This window comes from Chlorocebus sabaeus, chromosome 5, assembly GCF_047675955.1.
Source record: "Chlorocebus sabaeus isolate Y175 chromosome 5, mChlSab1.0.hap1, whole genome shotgun sequence".
Taxonomy (NCBI): Eukaryota; Metazoa; Chordata; class Mammalia; order Primates; family Cercopithecidae; genus Chlorocebus; species Chlorocebus sabaeus.
This window is the reverse complement of record NC_132908.1, coordinates 22,239,776-22,260,221: the sequence shown is the minus strand read 5'-3', so window position 1 is coordinate 22,260,221 and position 20,446 is coordinate 22,239,776. Positions and strand designations below refer to the sequence as shown.

The following is a 20,446-nucleotide window of genomic DNA, read 5'->3' as shown; positions in this document are numbered from 1 at the left end:
ACTGCAACCTCTGCTTCCCAGGTTCAAGAGATTCTCCTGCCTCAGCATCCAGAGTAGCTGGGATTACAGGCACCTGGCACCACGCCTGGCTAATTTTTGTATTTTTAGTAGAGATGAGGTTTCACCATGTTGACCAGACTGGTCTCGAACTCCTGACCTCAGGTGATCCACCCGCCTCGGCCTCCCAAAGTACTGGGATTACAGGCGTAAGCCACCTTGCCCAGCCGAGGTGTGGATGTTTAATCATCATTTTGGGTATTGGTTAACTAGACAGTTAACCAGTCTCTGGGGGCAATTAATAGCTCTGCCAGTTCTTTTAAAGGAAAACGAATTTTCCAGAAATTATGCATTCTTGTCCCTGTCCCTGTCTGTGTAGCTGGAGTGGAATGTGGCGGGCGGGCATTGTGATGTCGTGGAAAATGGACAAGGTTCAGAATCAGACAGAGTTGCTTTGGTATTTCAGAGCCATTATTGTAAGAATGAAATAAGGCTATACATGAACATGAGATAATTTTTGCAAAGCTCTAGGCATGTCTTAATAATGGCTGACACTTATTAAGTGCTTCCGACTGGCCAGGCACATAGCTGAAACCTTATATCCCTTATCTCATTTACCCTGTTTACCACCCCAGGAGGTAGAGGCTATTAATATTAACATTTGGTAATGAGACAATGGAAAATCACAGAGGAGATGGTGTCACAGCTGGTGAGTGACGGAATTGATTTTTGGAGCCAGGTTTCAAAGGCTGTGGTTTCACCATTACACTATGAATAGTAGTCATTATTATTATGGCTACTATCATGATGTCTATTATGATCTCATAAAAATAAGAGTGTCATATATTTAATTTCTTCTATAAGCAGGCTCCAGGCCAGAGCCATTTCACAATAAATGCCTTCGAATATGTAGAACATCTCCTTGGTTCTGATTCTCTGCTTACCAGGCAAAGAACAGACTCAGAACCAGGAAGGAGGTTCAGGAAAGAAGACTCAAGGAAATTCCTAGAAAAAAGACAGACCCATAATTTCTTCCCTGATATTGAAAAAAAAAAAAGACCTTATTTATACTTGTTCATAGTTTAGAGTCTCATTTATATATTCCTGTTTGGTTTTACGCCCCATCCCCTTCCAGTTGACTGGATAAGAAATCATAATAAGTAACACACGTGTGCACCTACTATACACCAGGTGCCATTCTAAGCATTTATGGTTTTTTTTTTGTTTTGTTTTGTTTTTTTGTGAGACTGAATCTCGCTCTGTTGCCCAGACTGGAGTGCAGTGGCACAATCTCAACTTGATGCAACCTCCTCCTCCCAGGTTCAAGCAATTCTTGTGCCTCAGCCTCCCAAGTAGTTGGGGTTACAGGCACCCGCCACCACACCTGGCTAATTTTTGTATTTTTAGTAGAAACGGGGTTTCACCATGTTGGCCAGGCTGGTCTTGAACCCCTGACCTCAGGTGAACCACCCACCTCAGCCTCCCAAAGTGCTGGGATTACAGGTGGGAGTCACTGCGCCCAGCCACATTTACATGTTTTATCCTCTTTAGCTATCTAAATGACTTTACGAGGTGCCTAATGTTATTTTTTATTTTTTATTTTTTTGTTTTTTTTTGAGACAGAGTCTCGCTCTGTCGCCCAGGCTGGAGTACAGTGGCGTGATCTCGGCTCACCGCAAGCTTCGCCTCCCGGGTTTACGCCATTCTCCTGCCTTAGCCTCCCAAGTAGCTGGGACTACAGGCGCCCACTACCACATCCGGCTAATTTTGTTTTTGTATTTTTAGTAGAGACGGGGGTTTCACCGTGTGTTAGCCAGGATGGTCTCAATCTCCTGACCTTGTGATCTGCCCATCTTGGCCTCCCAAAGTGCTAGGATTATAGGCGTGAGCCACTGTGCCTGACCTGAGGTGCCTAATGTTATAATGAAGCAAGGTTATTAATACAAGGAGGAAATTGAAGCTTAGCCAAGTCACTGATTTACTCAAGGACACAGTTAGACATTTACTAGCTGACCCCAGAGATAAAGTTCCTAACAATTATTATGAATTGCAGTCTCTTCAACAAGTCTGTGTTGTGAGCTAAGTTCTTTGCCTGGCGGCTTCATGATCATTTTATAGCCCACCCCCTACTATTGATGTTGGCAATGAACTGGACCAGTGGCTTCTCCATTAACTATGCTTCTCCATGGCACGTGCCAGGGGTGCCTGGGCAGGGGAGGGGTGTTAGTAGAGTGACACTGTCCATTGTTAGTTGATTTCCATACTCCTCGTTATTTGCTATTTTCCATACTTGAATTCCACGAAAGATTTCAAAGGAAGAAAGTGTTCAGGTGAAGATGGAATGGGAACACTACTAAATACAGACCAGTCAAAATTATTGAGGGAATTAGGAACTACATACGTGTGGGCATCTGCTTGCAAAATGGGCCTATTCATGGTGGCTTCAGGCAGCTTGAGACTAAGACTTAGAACCAGCAAATACCAGTAACTCCTGCAGACACAGTCACTAGTTTTGTTGTTGTTGTTGTTTGTTTGTCTTTTAGGCAGAGTTTCGCTCTTGTCAACGAGGCTGGAGTGCAGTGGTGTAATTTCAGCTCGCTGCAACCTCCACCTCCCCAGTTCAAGTGACTCTCCTGCCTCAGCCTCCCGAGTAGCTGGGACTACAGGCATGTGCCACTATGCCCAGCTAATTTTACATTTTTAGTAGAGACAGCGTTTTGCCATGTTGTCCAGGCTGGTCTTGAACTCCTGGCCTCAGCTGATCCACCTGCCTCAGCCTCCTAAAGTGCTGGGATTACAGGCATGAGCCACTGTGCCTGGCCTGTAGTCACCAGTTTTTAATGGTATAAAGCAGCTTACTACTACCGATGTTTGTACGGCCCATGAGCTAAGAATGGTTTTTGCATATTTAGATGGTTGGAAAAAAAATCAAAAGAAGAATATTATTTGTGACCTGTAAAAAAATGTGAAATTCAGATTTCAGCCTCAGAAAATAAAGTTTTATTGAAAAACAATCATGCCCATTTGTTTATATTGCTTCAATTTCCTGATTATAACATTAGGCTCCTCATGAAGCCATTTTGAGAACTAAAGAGAATAAAACATGTTGATGCCACTATCACAGAGTTCAGTATTTGCCACAGAGACAGCAAAGCTGAAAATATTTACTCTTTGGCGCTTTAAGAACAATTTTGCTGGTCCCTGGTTTAAAGATTTCTGTCCCAAGAAGGAAAAAATGGAAAGCAAAGGGGAGATTGGGCCTTCCTGGGATAGAAGACATAATCTAGACTGGTGTTTCTAAAGTAGATAATACTGGCTTCTGGGGCAAATCTGGGTTGCAGACTGTTTCATTTTGTGGTTTTATCTGTGTGTGTTTGTTTTATCTGCAATACTCTCTTGCATACTTTATTTTTAAAAATTAAGCTTCTGCATTTTATTTTATTTTATTTTATTTTATTTTGAGATGGAGTCTTGCTCTGTCACCCAGGCTGGAGTGCAGTGGTGCGATCTCAGCTTACTGCAATCTCCACCTCCTGGGTTCAAGTGATTCTCCTGCCTCAACCTCCTGAGTAGCTGGGATTACAGGCACCCGCCACCACGCCTGGCTAATTTTTGTATTTTTAGTAGAGACAGGGTTTCACCATGTTGGCCAGGCTGGTCTTGAACTCTTGACCTCAGGTAATCTGCCTGCCTGGGTCTCCCAAAGCGCTGGGAGGACAGGCGTGAGCCACCGCCCTTGGCCTATGCTGCTGCAATTTAAAATTCTGAATATTTCACATTAAAAACTGATTTGCAGTTTCTCTTCAAAAACGGGGACCTCTCTCACATTTCCATGCGGGAGTAATGAATCCCTGGATGACGTAGCTGACATCAGCAGCCCTCTTTAGACTGGGTGTAAACTCTCCAGTTGGCCAAAGTCCCCACCTAGCTCTATATTCTTGCCTGGCCCTGTAGATATTCGAGTTTGTAACCCCTGAACCAAATGTATTTAGTAGGAGCCCAGTCTTTGGTGTCCCACGTGGGCATGAATCCTGACTCAGCCACTTACTAGTTGTGGTACCTATGGCAAATTACCTCTTCAAACCTCAGTTGCTTCTTCTACAGAATGAAGATAATAATAGTAACTTCATGGAGTTGCCATGAGAATCAGTTGAGGCAGTAATAGCAGTTATTACGCCAGTTGCTGTTCTCAGCACTTTACACATAAATCTTTTAATTAGGCAATGACATAAAGCACTTAGTTCAGTTCCTGGAGTATGGTAGGAACTCGATATATTACAGCTATTATTACCGTTGGTTTTGGTAGGTATTTTAGGATCACAAGAGACACATTGGTGCCATGGTGAGATTTTAAGAAGCAATACAGAAGGAAAAGGAATCAAGAATTTTCCCCAAGGAAGACTCCACACTGAAAATGAATCTGCTGGCACCCCATGTCATACATGCATCACAAAGTGAGCTTGGACATTCATGTAAGTAGCATATTGCTGGCTCCCAGAAATAACCACTATTTAGCATTTTTGTATATTTCCTTCCAGGCTCTTTTTCCCCTGTGCATACAAATGGCTTTACAAAACTGGGATCGTGCTGTTCTTCTCACTTATATTTTCTTAGGAGTATCTTCCCATATCAGTAAATCTGAGAAAAGTAGAATGAGATTGGACTTGCCCACCCACTGTAGAAGATGGAACCAAGAAAAATGGTGAAGACATGTAGACTGTAAGGATGAAGTCAGGATGCAGAGAGGAGCACTGTCCTGGCACAGCTTTAAGCTCAGGCATTGGAGTAGAGAGAAGTAGAAGCTAAAGCAGGAAGAGGATCAATGGCGTTTGGTTTGGGGGCCGGATCCGGTGGTTACAGGTGAGGGAGGACAGGAGCCCAGCGAAGGGCATGTGTGAGAGCTGGGCCCTGAGAATTCATAGACCCCAGGACCCGGGGAAGAGGTTTGGGGTGAAAGACAGAGCCAAAAGAGATTTCTGGAGGTGCTGAAGTACAGTTGCAGAGACCAGCTTTTTGGTGGCCACAGCTTCATCCTGGGGAAGAAGATCATACCAATGGTTTGTCTCTGGCTCAGACAATGGAAAAATACTTCCTTCACATGAGAAGCAGTGCTGTCCTTAAGCGGATACTTTTTTTGTTTTTCTGCTCCTTTTTAGTTGACATGTAACAATCGTACATATTTATGGGATACAGAGTGATACTTTGATACGTGTATATAATGAATAATGATCAAATCAAGATAATTGGCAAATCTATCTCTTTTAGCTTTTGGAAAAGATACACTAAATTATTTCATTTATTTATTTATTTTGAGATGGGGTCTCACTCTGTTGCCCAGTCTGGAGAGCAGTGTCATGCTTATGGCTCACTGCAGTCTCGACAGTTTGGGCTCTAGTGACCCTCCCACCTCAGGCTCCTGTAGCTGGATCTACAGGTATGCACCACCACACCTAGGCTAATTTTTATATTTTTTGTAGAGATGGGGTCTCATCATGTTGACCAGGCTGATCTTGAATTCCTGGGTTAAAGTGATCCTCCCACCTCAGCCTCCCATGTAGCTGGGACTACAGGTGTGCACCACCATACCCAGCTAACTTTTATATTTTTTGTAGAGATGGGGGTCTTGCTATGTTGCTCAGGCAGATCTTGAACTCCTGGACTCAAGCAATCCTCCCACCTAGGCCTCCCAAAGAGCTGGGATTACAGGTGTGAACCACCACGCCTGGCCACACTAAGTTATTGTTAACCATATTCATCCTACAGTGCTGTAGGACATTAGAACACATTCCTCCCCTCTAGCTGTAACTTCTGACACTTTTTCTTAAAGGTTAAACCCTAGAAATTTTCCTACTGAAATCAGCATTGAGATAAGAATGCTCACCATTGCCTCAATTATTTGTTATGGTTCTATACATTCTAGCACAAGAAGGAATAAAACAGAATTAAGAGTTATAAGCAACAGAAAAAAATTTAAAAAAAAGGAATAAAATTACAATTTTTCCAGGTCATAGAATTAGCCTACTTAAGAAACTGAAAGTAGGCCGGGCGCAGGGGCTCACACCTATAATTCTAGCACGTTGGGAGGCTGAGGTGGGTGGATCACCTGAGGTCTGGAGTTCGAGGCCAGCCTGGCCAGCATGGTGAAACCCTGTCTCTACTAAAAATACAAAAATTAGCTAGGCGTGGTGGTGGGCACCTATAGTACCCACTACTCGGGGTGCTGAAGCAGGAGAATCTCTCTAACCTGGGAGGCGTAGATTGCAGTGAGCTGAGATGGCACCACCACACTCCAGCCTGAGTGAGACAGCGAGACTCCATCTCAAAAAAAAAAAAGAAGAAGCAGCTGAAGGCAATTAGCTGAAAAAACACAGTAGAATGAATGAAAGAGCTCAGTGAGGTGGTTTCTTACACGATACTAAGCCATACAAAAAAGCTGTAATAATTAAGTCACTGTGGTACTGGCATTTTAAAATCACATTTACTAGGATATTTTTTCAATACAGGGCAATAATACAAAGAAAACAAGAAACAGTCCATTACCCTTTATTCGGTTAATCCCTTTTAAATTAAAAAGAATAGATGTACGTAGAGAATTAAAACAGTATGGAAGGGATTAAACGTGCTTTCTCCACCACCAAAAATTCTCTCACCTGATAACTCAGCAGAATAATTTTTTGTTGACTGCACGTGGAGTGAAATTATGTCTAAGCTGAGAGCTGAAGGTTAATTAGAAGTTAATCAGAGGAAGGGAGGTGTGTTTCTCGAAGCAGAGGGAATAGCATGTGTGATGATGAGAGAATGAACAAGAGAAAAACTCATTTGGGAACTCAAAGTAGCTCAGGCTGTTTAGAGGATGATGGTCTGGAGGACAGATCCAGTGGGTACAGGTGAGAGGAGAGGGGTGATGGGAACCGGGGAAGGTAAGTGTGAGAACTGGGTTATGAAGATTGATTTTAGGTCCTAGGGATTCCCTAATGCCCAAGACAGAGACGATCTTGATCCTCGGAACTTGCATTCTCATTGAGGAGAGAGACTATAGACAATATATCCGAGCTTTGAAAGATACAAAACACTGGGGCTGGGCATGGTGGCTCATGCCTGTGATCCTAGCACTTTGGGAGGCTGAGGCAGGCAGATCACTTGAGATCAAGAGTTCGAGACCAGCCTGACCAACTTGGCAAAACCCTGTTAAAAAAAAAAAATACAAAAATTAGCTGGGCATGATGGTGCGTGCCTGTAATCCCAGCTACTTGGGAGGCTGAGGCAGGAGAATAACTTGAACCCAGGAGGTGGAGGTTGCGGTGAGCCGAGATCTTGCCACTGCACTCCAGCCTGGGTGACAGAGCGAGACTCTGTCTCAAAAAACAAAGAATAAAAAACAAAAAACCAAGAAAGATACAAAACAGGATGATGTGATAGCAACTCTTCATTGGGTGGGGGCAAGCGGAGGGCAACACTGGATAGGGTTGTTGCAGAAGGGACACGAGCTCAGACCTGAAAAAAAGGAGCCAGTTATATGAAGAGTCCAGGAAAGAGCTTTCCAGGCAGAAGGAAATGGAAATGCAAAGCCCCTGGGGTGGGAGTGCACTTGGTGAGTTTGAGGAATGGAAGAGAGGCTAGTAGGAAAAAAGAGGGCATATTGCAGTGGTTTCACTGGGTCCATCAGCTGCCCTTCCAGCTGTCTTTTCAGCGCTGGGATGTCTGTGTCCATCAGCTGCCCTTCTAGCTGTCCCTTCAGCACTGGGATCTCTGGAAAATCTAGGAGGTTGAGTTGCACATGGACATGGACCAAGGTCAGCCCCAGCTCTTTCTTAGGGTAGGGAGTAAACTTGAGGCCACCAGATTTGGGGTAACTGAAGGAACTGACCTGGTTCTTGGTGGCTTCTAAACATGCAGGAATGGGGAGGGAATCTAGAAATGGGATGTTTGTAATTTTAACTCTTTTTTAATTTAAAAATTATTATTATTATTATTAAACATGGAGTCTCACTACATTGCCCAGGCAGGTCTCAAACTCTTGGGCTCAAACTATCCTCCTGTCTCTGCCTCCCTAAGAGCTGGGGTTACAGACGTGAGCCACCACACCTAACCTGTATGTTTAACTCTTAAAGCCCTTTTTGTCTATCGCTGGGGAAAGTGGTGCTTCCCAGGTATTTGAGCTGAATAGGGGCTCAGAGTCCCCATTTTGAGTATTTCCTTTCAGATCTCAGCAGTGTGGGCTCCAGCCTGATCCTGGGAAGTGGTCATCAGCAATCACAAAGGGGTATAAGGCTACTTGTCTGTGGATTTTTATAAATAAGTCATATGGTTGCAATCTGGGGGAGAAATCGGCTGCCTCTTCTTCAGCAGGTGCCTATCTGACCTCTAGAGGGGTAGTGTGGTGTACTGGTAGGAACACAAGCTTTCAGTTTGAATCCTTGCCCAGCCACTGAGTTACTAATTGTATGGCCTTGTGCAATGGACTGAATGCTCACTTCCTCTCAAAATTCCTATCTTGAAATCCTAATGCCTGCAGGGCATGGTAGCTCACACCTGTAATCCCAGCACTTTTGGAGGCCAAGGCAGGAGGATCTGTTGAGCCCAGGAGTTCAAGAGTAGTCTAAGCAACATGGCAAGGCCCCTCTCTACAAAAAGTTTAGAAATTAACTGGACATGGTGGCACACACCTAGAGTCCCAGATGCTCAGAAGGCCAAGGTGGGAGGATCACTTGCGTCTGGGAGATTGAGGCTGCAGTGAGCTATGATTGCACCACTACACTCCAGCTTAGGTGACAGAGGAAGACAAAGGAAATCCTAATGCCTACAATGATGGTATTAGGAGTGGGGTCCACTGGGACATGATTAGGTCATGAGGGTGGGGCCCTCATGAATGGGATTAGTGTCCTTATAAAAGAAACTCCAGAGAGCTGTCTTGTTCTCTTTCTGCCATGTGGAGACACAGTGAAAAGACAGCCATCTGCAACCCGGAAGAGGGCCCTCACCAGTACCCCACCATGCAGGCACCCTGATCTCAGACTTCCATCCTCTAGAACCATGAGAAACAGATTTCTGTTATTTGCAAGCCACCCATCCTATGGTGCTTTGTTATAGCAGCCCAAATGGACTAAGACACTTTCTTCCCCTCAGCCTTCATCTCTTCATTTTAGTTTTTCTTTTTTAAATTTTAATTTTATTTTTTCAAGGTAGAGATGGGGTCTTGTTATATTGCCCAGGCTGGTCTCGAATTCCTGGCCTTACACTATCCTGCCACCTTGGCATCCCAAAGTACTAGGATTATAGGTATGAGTCACAGTGCCTGGACTTGATCTCCTCAGTTAGAAAATGTTAATGATTGGCCAGGCGCGGTGGCTCACGCCTGTAATCCCAGCACTTTGGGAGGCTGAGGCAGGTGGATCACGAGGTCAGGAGATCAAGACCATCCTGGGCAACACCGTGAAACCCCGTCACTACAAAAATACAAAAACAAAATTAGCTGAGTGTGGAGGTGGGTGCCTGTAGTCCCTGCTACTCAGGAGGCTGAGGTGGGAGAATGGCATGAACCTGCAAAGCAGAGCTTGCAGTGAGCCAAGATCAGGCCACTGCACTCAGCCTGGGAGACAGAGCGAGAATCCGTCTCAAAAAAAAAAAAAAAAAGAAGCCAATGATCTCCAGATTGCTGCGGTTTCTTTCTCTTTTTTGTTTGTTTGTTTGTTTTTGTTTTTGTTTTTGTTTTGGAGACAGAGTGACACTCTGTTGCCCAGGCTGGAGTGCAGTGGTGCAATCTCGGCTCACTGCAACCTCTGCCTCCCAGGGTCAAGCGATTCTCCTGCCTCTGCCTCCCAAGTAGCTGGGACTACAGGTTCGTGCCACTAAAATTGCAAGAGTTCAGGGCTTAGGGTTAGACAGACGTTGGTTTTATGACTCAGTTTCCCCTTCTATAAAATTATGTATTGGGCCGGGCACAGTGGCTCACGCCTGTTGTCCCAGCACTTTGGGAGGCCGAGGCAGACAGATTTTTTTTAAAAAATATTTTTTGTATTTTTAGTAGAGACAAGGTTTCACCATGCTGGCTAGGCTGGTCTCCAACTCCTGGCCTCAAGTGATCTGCCTGCCTTGACCTCTCAAAGTCTGAGGTTACAGGCATGAACCACTGCACCCAGCCTGTTGGGGGTTTCAAAAGAAATCATCATAGTATCCATGTTTGTTGAGATGTGCTCTGCCAGGCCTTGGGTAAGGGCTCTTTGGGTATTCCCCACAATCCCATGAAGCAGGCACTGTTGTTGGTCATAGGATGGGCTGAGGAGCATGGATTTTGGAGTCAGAATGAGCGGGTTTGAATCCCAGCTCGGCAAGTTGCTTAACTTATAAGTGCCTCAGTTTCCTCCTTTGAAAGCTGAGAATAACAATAGGAATAGAAGAGTCAGCGTTCGTCAAGTGCATTGGAGCAATGCTTAGCACATGGGAAGTGTTATGTATGTGGATGTCAATTCAATAAATATGTTTATTTTATTTTATTTTATGTATGTATGTATGTATGTATGTATGTATGTATGTATGTATGTATGTATTTGAGATGGAGTCTGGCTCTATCACCCAGGATGCAGTGCAGTGGTGCGATCTTGGCTCACTGCAACTTCTGCCTCCCAGGTTCAAGTGATTCTCGTGCCTCAGCCTCCTGAGTAGCTGAGATTACAGGTGCCCACCACCACGCCTGGCTAATTTTTGTATTTTTAGTAGAGACGGGGTTTCATCATGTTGGCCAGGCTGGTCTTGAACTCTTGACCTCAGATGATCCGCCTGCCTCGGCCTCCCAAAGTGCTGAGATTACAGGTGTGAGCCACCGTGCCTGGTCCAATAAATACTTTTATAGAAGGGGAAGCTGAATCATAAAACCAAGGTCTGCTTAACCCTAGACCCTGAGCTCTTGCAAAATCCTCTAAATAGCACTAACATAGTGCCGAGCACTGGGAAGAGGGTTAACAGGGGGTAGCTATTAATATCATTATCTCTATTTTGGGCATGGGGGTGAGAGGAAACCAATGGAAAACTGGAGGGTATGGTCTTCTTCATCCTGCCCTCACCCAGACATGGGTACACATGTGCTGACCTGTGCATGTGGGTGTATGCGTGTGTGTGTATTCCCACAGAGCGCTAACTCAGGCAGGGAGCCCCAGGAACCATCACTCTTGGGAGGGAATAGACCTAGACCAACCTGCTATGCCAATTTTGACCAAAGGCCAGACAGAGCTTTCTGGGTCATTGAAAGACAGCTCTGAATTTAGTGGGTTTGACTTCAAGTCAAGAAATACTGGATCCAGAGCAGAGAGGCCTGGGGAAGTGAGACTGTCATCCAAGGCCCAATCTTTCCAAGTTTGCAGTCCTGAAGGGAGATCCGAAATGGGGAGTGGAGACAGGTTTCCCCAGGATGTCCCCCCTCCAGTGGAAGAAGAGGCTATCAGTAGAGCCTCTTGATGGGCTTCTCACCTCCATCTCCTCTGCACGGCCCACACGGAGGGTCCTGGGGCAGATTTTGGTGGCTGTGAATCCACGAATCTAAGAGAGAGACATCACTTCTGAGCAGGCTCTGGACAGTCATGATGTGCTCAGAGTGAGGGCTGGCACTCCTCACCAGCCCATCTAGCCCAGCGACAGTGCCCGGAACCTGCTCAAACCCATAAACAGGGCCAATTCTGTAGCCAGAGCTTGACATCCATCTCAGCATGAGTCCAGCCAGTGCAACCACATTCCAGGGGCCCCCAAAAGCCCAGCGTAGAGCTCAAAACAGAGGCCAACAGGATCCCAGGGTCCAGCGTTGTAGGTCTTTTGCTAGAACTCCTTTGTGAAGATTTTTGCTTCATGCAGGAAGAGCAAATACCATGTGTGTTTATGCTTCCTGAGTACTTGGGTTAAGCCCTTGATTAAGAATGTTTGGGCTCCTGGTGCTACAGCAGATCTTTATTATCTGAGAATAAGGAGCCTTACGGCAGTGATTGTCAACATCGGTTCACATTGGAATTACCTTGGGAAAGGAGGCTGGAAAAATGCTGAGGCTGGGGTTCTACTCCCAGGCATTCTTACTTTATCTGGGCATCTGAATTCCTCTCCTCTCCTCTCCTCTCCTCTCCCCTTCTTTTCTTTTTGAGAGATAGGGTCTTGCTCTGTCACCAGGCTGGAGTGCAGTGGTGCAATCATAGCTCACTGTAGCCTTGAATTACTGGACTCCAGCAATCCTCCTGCCTTAGTCTCCTGAGTAGCTAGGACTGCAGGTGCACGCCACCATACCTGTCTAATTTTTAAGTTTTTTTTTTTTTTTTGGTAGAGATAGGGTCTTGCTATGTTGCCCAGGTTGTGGATTTTTCAAAGCTCCCTGGGTGATTCTAACTGTGCAACTAAAGTCAAGGACCACACCTTCAGGTGAGTCCACTCAAAAATAGGAACTAAAGCCTCTTTCTAGATGAAAATAGGCACTATCGATCGTGGTGTCTGAAAATTGTCAGCGGCTAAATTGAAACACAGGTTATGCTTCCATAACAGTGTATGTATTGCAGTGAGGACAATGAGACCTGTAACATTTTGAAAATTTTTTTAAGAAAATAAAATAAAATAAAAAAAACCCAGGGACTCCTATTCCATAGTAAACAATCGAGTCCAAAAACGTGCTTCCAACTTGATCTGAAAATGAAATTATAATTCAGGAAAACATGCTGATTTTTTCTGATCTTCTTCATGCACTAGGGTGAACAGAGAAAGTAAGCTTTGTTGATTTCGGAGCAGCAGGGCTGGGGCATGCATAATTTTTCTGATAAAATCACGTGATGGTCCAGTATGAAATCTTTCCCTTCCCTGACAAGATCATGAAGTTTGACTTTCACAGCAGGATCATAAAATGGGTCATTTTTGCAAGAAATATTTGAGCATGTCATCAATTTTCCTAAGGGCTCCTGTTAATCCTTTGATATTCAAATCATTGGATGTGTCTATCACATCATCATTCTTGTCAATTTTCTCTTCTTCCATTGTTAGCTTGTGTCCCTCCAGCAGGCTCTTGTCTACCCATGGTTAACACATCACGTTTTGCCTCCTATTTTCGTTGTATTGTCACGTGTTGACAAGAGCTGGCAATCGGAAAGAGGCTGCCGGACAAAAACCGGGAATTGCAGGGTGTTAAATGGGGCAGGGGTGTGGAGTGGAGTGGGGAGGGGATGCCTGTGTAGGGAATGATTTTATAACTGGTCCAGTCGCGAAAGCACACATTCATATTAAGACAGAGTTTACTTGCCTGTCCGTGCAACATTGCACACACAGGGATTTGGATATTGAATTCATAGTAACAAGGACCCTGAGCTAAACTTGGCCCCTGATCAAGATGAAGCACTTAGGGTATAACAATTACAAATTACCACTTCTAATAAGAGAACCATGAGTCAGTTTCTGAGAAATAAATATTTTCTTCTGGTATACAGAACTGTGGTTGGTGCACATCCTGATTTATTCTTTTCTCATTCTTTTTTTTCTTTTTTTTTTTTTTGAGACAGAGTCTTGCTCTGTTGCCCAGGCTGAAGTGCAGTGGCACAATCATGGCTCACTGCAGCTACCATCTCCCAGGCTCAAATGATCCTCCCACCTCAGCCCTCCAAGTAGTTGGGACTGCAGGTGCATGCCACCACCCCTGGCTAATCTTTTTATTTTATTTTTGTAGAGGTGGGGTCTCACTATGTTGTCCAGGCTGGTCTCAAACTTCTGGCCTCAATCGATCTGCCACCTCAGCCCCCCAAAGTGCTGCGATTACAGACATGAGCCATCGCACCCGATCCCTGATTCATTCTTTTGTTCAACAGATATCCGGAGAGGCACCTACGTTACTTGCGTTAAGCACTGTTTCTAGCACTTGAGATTTATCAGTGAATAAAACAGACCAGGCTGTTATATTCTAGTGGAGAGAGATCTAGAGTAAACAAAGAAATAAATGAAACAAATGCATCACTAAAAAGGAAAAGATAATTTCAGTGCTAAGCTCCATGAAAAGAATAAACCCTGGAGAGAATGTGATTGGCATGGGGAAGGATAGTCGTGAGATTGGGTGGACAGAAAGGGCCTATCTGAGCAGGCAACCTGAGTGAGAAGAGGAAGTCACCCATGGGAAGATTTGAGGGAAGAGCCTTCCAGGCAGAGTAAACTGCAAGTGCCAAAGTCTTGAGGAAGGATGACACTTAGTGTGTTTCTAGAACCAAGACAAGCTCAGGGCAACTGGAGCAGGGTGAGTGAGGGGGAAAGTGGGATGAGATCAGGCCCATGAAGGAGGAGGCACAGATCACGGAGCTTCTTACAGTCCAGGGTCCAGAAGTGAAAAGGAGCATACATAGTCCAGGCTTTGGAGGGGTTTCAGCACATGAGAAACACAATCTGATTTATAGTGTAAAAGATCTCTTTGCCTGCTAGGAACTTGTGGAGGAGTAGAAATGAAAGTGCATCTTAGAGGAATCATTGAAAGCGACCTTGTGCTTTTTGGAGAAGCCACTGGTGATGGGGGTGGAACAGTAATCAAGCCAGAGTCCACAGAGGTGTGCCTCGTTGAGAGAGGGTCCTGCCTTAAAACCAAGTATGGGGAATTTAATGAGGAACGACTGTCCGTGCTATCTGTCATTTTTTGCAGGCAGTGAATTCATTTCTAAAGAGCCTGGTTTTGAGCTCTTTGCTTGATCAGCCCATTGAATGGGTTTAGGAGGTTTAGAGTGAACTGTTTTCCTTGGTCCTTCATTATCGGGTTATTGAGGGTTTTGATTCAGGTCAGTCCTGGAGCTCAGAGCCAAGAGCCCAGCCCTTCCTAGCCTAGACCACAGGGCATGTTCACCAACACAGTACCTTGAAACTTTGTAGACGCTGCTGTAGGAGTCACCAATTAGGTAGAATAGTCATGTGTTTGGGGTACCAGCAAAGCAGGGGTACAGAGAGGGAGAGAGAAAGAGAGAATGACAACTATAAATTATTTGATATTTGACATTTACAAAAAGCATTGAAGTGCTACGGAAGAGAACCAGATGTGCGTTGATCTTCCTTATTTAATAGCTTAGTGTTACTAACACTGGAGATGTATGAGGGTAGGGTGGCCACCCTGACCATTTCAATGCTTAGAGTGTCTGAAAGTCTTCTTAACCTTGCCTTGGCAGGCATTAAAAAGCATGCAGATCTCATCCTGTTTCCAAACCACAGAGCCTTCTGGGGCTGCAGCAGGGGTTCTGGGGAGAAAGGTTGAAGAAAGCAAGGGTCATAGATGTGGCTCCTGGGTCTTAGATGCTTTTTAACTGGTGACATCTCTCTTTCAGAGGTGCCTGGAAAAATTGGGTCCACCTGCATGACATAATCACCTGGGCTCTTCTTAAAACAAACAAACAAACAAAACAAGTGCATTCCTGGGCACCTCCGCAATGCCCTGAATTAGAGACTTTGAGAACCTGTGTTTTTGAACAGGTTTCTCCAAGATTCTGAGGCATAGCAGAGTCTGACAGTGGTGCTGTGACCTCAGGAGGTGCTCCAGCCTCTGTTGTCAGATGGACACACCATATTGTCATCACATCACAACAAACTTGCCCTCAGGGAGTATTTGAGACCCGGCCTGGAGGATAGGCAAGATAGGTTTGGGGGTGTGGAAGGTCTGTGGGGAGGGTTATTTCCTCTTAGAAGATTTGGGATTAAGGCCTTCTGAGACTGAACTGAGGTCTCCCTACAAACAAACATTACAGCCATGCCATGGTGAGTCCTGAGTTCCTGACTACAGCTGTGAGTGCAGAGCTGGTCCATACCTTGGACTTAGGTTTCACTGTCATGGGCCAACAGAGTTTGACATCGTTCCCTAATGCACACGGTCACTGGGATGCTCCAACGGACTTGAGGGATGCCCATTGTGCGCCATTTAACTTATGCCTCATTACCAGATACTACTGGTTGTTTTCTTTTCTTTTCTTTTTCTTTTCTTTTGTTTTCTTTTCTTTTCTTTTCTTTCTTTCTTTCTTTCTTTTTTTAAATTTTCTTTCTTTCTTTCCTTCTTTCTTTTTTTTTTTTTTTAAGACAGAGTCGCACTCTGTTGCTCAGGCTGGAGTGCAGTAACTCAATCTCAGCTCACGGCAACCTCCATCTCCTGTGGTTCAAGATGGCTTGTGTCTCAGCCTCCCAAGTAGCTGGAATTACAGGTGCATGCCACCATGCCCAGCTCATTTTTGTATTTTTTAAGTAGAGACAGGTTTCACCATGTTGGCTAGGCTGGTCTCAAACTCCTGACCTCAAGTGATCCACCTGCCTCGGCCTCCCAAAGTGCTGGAATCACAGGCGTGAGCCACCGTGGCCCAGCCACTGCCAGTTGTTTTCTAATCCTGTAAGCAGCATGTAAATAGCACAATGACAGTATAATGTGTTGAGGTTCAGAGTTTAAAAGATTATTTTTGAGCCTAATTTGGCACTTTCTTCATTTAAAAAGGTAATGCAGGAAGAGTTAAAAACAAAAACAAAAACAAAAGTGACGTCTCAACTCCTCAGAGACCTGAGCTTAGATTTCTGTTCCCTGCAAACTCCATAAACATGTGCAGAATCAAACCCGCAAAACTGGAGCCTATGTTTAACTGTCTGTATAAAGAGCCACGCTTTTTGACATTTTCTGAAATGTTAGCATTCTGACTATGCTAAGCTGAGAAAGAGAAGAGAGCCTCCTGGATCTGTCTCCAGCTACCCTGGACTGCTCATTTCAACCTTCACTGGTCAGCTCTGCCCAGCGCTAACAGATTTGCTCCCAAGCAAATCTATCCCGGTCCCTGACATTTATCCTGGGCGTCTTTTACTCTCTTCTATTCATTAAGCATGGGCGGTTGCCACGGCAACCATTAGCTGCACCTGACATCCAGGAATAGTTCTGGCGTTTTGAGCAAACACCACACTGGGATTTAGTTCTGCAAGGTAAAGACCTGGACGCCTCCCTCCAACTTGCATAGACGTCCTGGTGGTTCCCACACGCCTGCTCGAATCTGAGCTGTCCGCAGGCCTCTTGGCTGGAGAAGGGAAGGAGGGTGGTGTCTCCTCCCCCAGATCCCCATTCTCCCTGCCCACTCAGCTCTCAGGAGTTTTGCTAGTTGCCATATGATGAGGGTGTGGCGGGGGCTGTCTCTGAGTGGGGTGAGCCTACGGAAGGGTGTATGTGTGTGTGTGATGAAGTCGGGGTGAGAGTGGGGGGCATCCCAGGTTATCAGAGGTGGACGCAGACACATTTTGGAAGAGCAAGGAATGTAAATGGGCACACAATCCACGTGTGGATGTGACTCTGTGTGGGTGCACTGGTGAGTACATGTCTTACGGCTGCCAGGCCTTTGCAGCTGATGCTCTTTCTGCCTGGACCACTTTCTCCCAGCCCTTCATGGGGCCGTCAGTTCCCCACCTCACTTGAACATCTCCAGTCACTTTCTTTGCCAAGCTTACGATGATCTGTGAGTGTGCTAAACATCTTGTTTATATTTATTGCCTAGTTTATTTTCTGACTTCTTATTCCCTTGAATATAAGCACCACTGAATCCCAAATGTCTTGCACCCAAGCTGGTACACAGTAGGTGCTTTATAACTGTGCCCTGAACATCAGTCTGTCTTTTGTATATGTCTGCAGGGATCTTGGGCAACTTCTTGTTGGATGGTGACAAAAAGCCTTAACCTGGCCTATGAGATCCTGTGTGATGTGGCCCCAGCCCATCTCCAGATCCTTCTCACCCAAGTCCTGCCGCACAGGCTTTGTTTTATCTTTCCTGCCTCAGGGCCTTTGCACGAGCACCCTCAGCCCCCAAATATTCTTCCCTTTCCATCCTGCGTTTGAGAAATTTCTATCGGGGCTTCAGATCTTACCATAAATATGTCCCCAGGCTGATGCCATCCAATAACCTGCCCTCACAGCACCCTGTGCTTCTCTTTCAGGCACATATTACAAATGATTATCTATGAGCTTAAAGATGTGTCTGCTTATTCCTCTCCACTGTAAATCCCAAGAGAGCATCTCTGTCTTGCTCACTGCTGTCTTCCCAGGACTTGGCACATCGTGGGTTGTTAAATAAACAAGTGGACAAATGAATGTATGGGATGAGTATTGAGTATTTCCTCCATGTCTGAATTGTTTTTATTTTGTTTGTTTTCTGAGACAACGTCTTGCTGTGACACTCGGGAGTGCAGTGGCGTGATCATAGCTTAGTGCAGCCTCAAATTCCTGGGCTCAAGTGATTTTCCTGCCTCAGCCTCCCACATAGCTGGGACTACAGGTGCTCACCACTATGCCCCATTACTGTTTTCATCTTTTGTAGAGATGGGGTCTCACTATGTTGCCCAGGTTGGCCTTGAACTCTTGGACTCATGTGATCCTCCTGTCTCAGTCCCCCAAAGCATTGGGATTACAGACATGAGCCACTGCACCTGGCCTGTTCTTTTTTTTTTTTTTTTTTTGAGACAGGTTCTCACTCCGTCACTGAGGCTGGAGTGCAGTGGTACAATCATAGCTCACTGCAGCCTTGAACTCCTGAGCTCAAACGATACCCCCAACCTCAGCCCCCACACCGACTGGGAATACAAGCACATGCCACCACACCCAGTTAATTAAAATATATATATATATGTATATTCATAGAAACAGGGTCTTCTTATTTTCTTTATACACACACACATATATACATATACATATGTGTGTGTGTGTGTGTGTGTGTGTGTATATATATATATTTGTAGAAACAGGGTCTTCTTATTTTGCTCAGGCTGGTCTCGAACTCCTGGTGGGTAGTTCAAAGTGAGGGCTCAAGTGATCCTCTCACTTTGGCCTCCCGAAGTGCTGGAATTACAGGCATCCATCACGGCACCCAGCCTGGATGAACTGTCCATTAAGCTTTATTTATTAGCATCTCCTCACTGCCTGAGACTCTCCTTTCATTCCAGAGCCTCTCTGAGCCCGAGTCTCCTTTTCCTCTTCCTTCTCTCATTGCTATGGGTTTTTGTTGTTGTTGTTGTTGTTGTTTGTTTTTAATTTGAGGCCCCTGCCTTGGCCACTCCTTAGAGACTTAGGACTTCACCTCTCTGTATGAGGAGGAAGCCAGGCTATTATCACATTTGCCGCCACCTCCTTCATCCCCGTCACCTGCTGCCATTAGCAGGGAGAGGGCAACCTCTGTTTCTGGCCTGAGCCTTGAGGCTGGAGCCTCCAGTTAGGTGTCATTAGCTAGACCAGTTCAGGATCAGGTGGCAGGGGAGAGAGATCACAGAGTGCTTCTCTGTGATGGTCAAGGGGCTGAGGTTACTGGTCTGTACCAGGCATCTGGAGGGAACATCTGTTTTAGCTGCCAGAGGAGCTTCCATTCTCCCTTCCACTGGTAAGGCTACCCTCATTCCACTGTAGGGAATGCCTTCTCTCCCACTTCAGCCTGTGCAGAGTGTGAGGTGAGCATAGGGCGACTCCATTGTCAGTTTCAGAGGTGGGCATGTGATTCAGTCCTGGCCAATCAGAATTCTAAATTCTCCTGGCTACAGTGGTTGGCTAAGAGGGTGAGCACACAACCTAGATCTGGCCAATCAACATACCTCACCACCCTGATTGGAGTGATTGGTTCAGGGGAGGGCAAATGACCAAGTTTATCCAGTGAAGATAGTCTTGGAACCTTGGTTAGAAATGTTGAGAAAGAAAAATGTTATTTTCCATTGAGTGGCTAAGTTAGTGGGCTGGGGCTACAGTTGCCAAGCCCCCCACCCCCCAACCTTGGAGACAGCAAGCTTGAGGGTGAAATCAAGGCAGAAAACACATAGCTGTGAGGTGTTGCTGGTCTGAATCTTGCTAACATCATTTGAGCCGCTGGCTCCAGCCATGCTTGAAACAGGTAAACCTTGGGTATTTCTGTTCCATCAGCCAATAGTTTATGTGGCTGCTTAAGCTTATTTGAAATGGGTTTCTGTACTTTGCAACTGAAAGTCCTCACAAACTGAGAGTCCTCATCTGTTTGGAACAGCAGCACCTACCATTTATTAAGCTCTAACCATGTAATAGTCTCCCAGTCCCAGCTTTGCCTCCATGCCTGCTCTGCAAACCTGAGCAACTCACATTACCGTTTCTGATCTTGGTTTCCACAGTTGTGAAAAGAAGTTCATAAACTCTACTTTTCCTACCTGTCGGGCTTGTTGTGAGCATCAAAGTGATGGTATGAGGCGGCTCGGAAACTGTGAATCACCAGCCCGTGCTGCAGAACAATACTGAGCACCTTCTCCCAGCAGCAGAACTCACTGGGGTTGGCGGGGCTTGCGCTCAGCAATGCATTCTAGCTGTTGTATGCTATCCCTGGGGTCTGGCTCCTAGGACTTGGGAAAGGGAGCTCCCAGGGTCCTGAGTGTTCCTGGTCTTAAGAGTGTGGGAGAGTAGAGTGGGCTAAAGATTGGTGGTGGGTGACTCTGCTGAATGCTAACTGATGTCCCCCCA

General features: G+C 45.5%; 1 protein-coding gene and 1 non-coding gene across 2 annotated transcripts in view; one reads left to right on the top strand and one right to left on the bottom strand.

Moving 5' to 3' along the window:
* The window catches only part of CACNG3 (calcium voltage-gated channel auxiliary subunit gamma 3), a 107,644-nt gene that overhangs the window by 17,537 nt on the left and 69,661 nt on the right, over positions 1 to 20,446 (bottom strand). The window lies entirely within an intron of this gene.
* Positions 12,418 to 12,550, top strand: LOC119621243 (small nucleolar RNA SNORA1). The gene has a single exon (XR_005237810.1). It is a non-coding gene; the product is annotated as a small nucleolar RNA SNORA1 (small nucleolar RNA).